Source organism: Durio zibethinus, chromosome 11 (genome assembly GCF_047325235.1).
Source record: "Durio zibethinus cultivar Kanyao isolate XHJ-2024 chromosome 11, ASM4732523v1, whole genome shotgun sequence".
NCBI classification, from domain to species: Eukaryota; Viridiplantae; Streptophyta; class Magnoliopsida; order Malvales; family Malvaceae; genus Durio; species Durio zibethinus.
In genome coordinates, this window is record NC_143172.1 from 9,705,465 (window position 1) to 9,707,671 (window position 2,207).

The 2,207-nt window shown below is 33.7% G+C and overlaps 1 non-coding gene across 1 annotated transcript; it reads left to right on the top strand.

The window, feature by feature from the left end:
- Positions 1–1,518: 1,518 nt before the first annotated feature.
- LOC149516043 (small nucleolar RNA R71) lies at positions 1,519–1,625 on the top strand. The gene has a single exon (XR_016346758.1). It is a non-coding gene; the product is annotated as a small nucleolar RNA R71 (small nucleolar RNA).
- Positions 1,626–2,207: the final 582 nt, after the last annotated feature.

Sequence of the window (2,207 nt, forward strand, 5' to 3'; positions counted from 1 at the left end):
CCTTGTGGTAACCTAATGGACTAATCAACAAATTTAATGCTAAATTGGGCAGGCTTCAGTGTTCCACAACCTAGCTACATAAAAATATTCATAGGCATTATATTTATGCTTGAACCAAGATCATAAAGAGCATCAAAAAATTTGAAATTTTTAATTTTGCAAGGTATAGTAAAACTCCCTGGATCTTTTTACTTTTTAGGTAGGAGTTGTCAAAGTTCAGGGCTATAATCTTCTAAAAATGTAGCTTTCTTCAATTCTTTGAGTAGCACTTTTTAAATAGGCCTTGAAGAAGGTGGTGCTATGTTAAAATACTTACTACCTATACATTATAGCAGTCATCCTAGACCTTGGTTAAACTTCTTCTTGAACCTCTTCTTTTTCTTTTTCTTTTTTTTTTCTTGTGGATCTTGCTTTTACCCTTTCTTGAACTATCTCTTCAAGTTCAGGCTAAATGCTCTCTAGCAGTCTTTTCCCTACTTACAACAATATTTGCCATTCTTCATAAAACCCTTCAATGTATTCTTTTGGATTTTCTTCATAGTCCATCCCAATATTTTCCTCCTCAGGTTCTTCCTTATAGGTTTCTATATCTTCAAGGGCCTCTAATACCATAAGGTCAAAACCCTCCAAAATTTCTCTACCAAATCTCATAAGTTCCTTGTTTTCCAATATGTCCTCCTTTTCTATGAAATCTACTTCATGCTATTTTACAAAGCTGGGGAGGTTTACTACTATAGCTTCATCATCCTCCTCATTAGAATCCTTCATCCTAACATCTTCCAAAGAATAAATTACATTACATCCCTCCTTGTCTTGCCTTTTTGGATTGGTTTTAGTGTAGCTAGGTGGGATACCTATAGGGTGGTTTCTGTGGCTTAGGCTAATTGACCTATTTGGTTTTCTAGGTTTTTGATTGATGCAACTTAACTTTAGATAGTGGCATTGTTGGCTTGCATTAATTAGGTCAACATCTCTCTTCTTGTCTTAGGATCGGTTATAAGTAGGTGGATTAGGGCAATAGTTATTGTTTTGATTATTGGTGGATTAGTGGTTTGGTTGGTTCCAAGAAAAGTTTGGGTGATTTTTCTATTTAGGATTGTAGGTATTACTATAGGGATTGTTGTTTGGTTTGGTTTTTTGGATATATTGCATTGGTTCTACACTAAATTAGCATCTTTCTAAGGAATGTGGTCCTTCACATATGTCACAGGAGACAAAAAGGCTTAGTATAGCATTTACATAGTTGGCTTAGGGTTAATTTCCTAAGGTTTCAATTTTTTTTTTTGTAAGGGCAGCTAGTTGGGAATTGATAGAAGTAATAGCATCAATCTCAAATAAACTAGCAAATTTTTTTCTAACCTTTCTTTCATGCCCCACTAGTAATTATTAGCAACCATCTCTTCTATAAGGTCATTTGCTTCCTCAAACACATAATTGCCCATTCAACAATAAAATCTAAGGTGATTCTCAAATGGTGTGAAATCGTTGTAAAAGATATGGATCTAGAGCCATTAAGGTAGTCCATGGTCTGGGCATTTTCTTAGTAGCTCTTTGAATCTCCCCCATCCATCATACAATATTTCACCATCAACTTGTAGAAAAGTAGTGATCTCATTCCTTATCTTGGTCATCTTGGTAGGTAGGAAAAACTTTGCTAAAAACTTTTAGACTAAGTCATCCCAATTTGTGATTAAACCATGTAGTAAAAAAGACAACCAACTTTTTGCCTTGTCCTTTAGAGAAAAGAGAAATAATCTTAATCAAATTGCTTCATCAAAAACACCATTATAGCAAAAAGTGTCATATAATTAAAGAAAGTTAGAAAGATGGAGATTTGGATCATCGATTTGTAACTCTCCAAACTACATAGAAGTTTGGTCCATTTGTATGATTGAAGCCTTGATTTGAAAGTTGTTGGCTTGAATAGCTGACCTTTTAATAAATGGTTGAAAATTATTTGTATTAGGAACTGCATAGTCCCTTAATGTTCTTTGCCCTCATTGTTTGCAACCACCATTGGAGTTTTTGCAGGTGGTATTAACTGCTCTTTCCTTTTTCTTTTAAAGGTTCTTTCAATTACTTGATCAACAGGAGCTAAGTCAACAATTTTAGATCTACGAATGCAAACAAGAAAAGATCAAAGGAAAGCAAAAGAAAAATAAATAAACAAAAAAAAAATGTTTAAATTATAAGAGTTTAGGAATTCT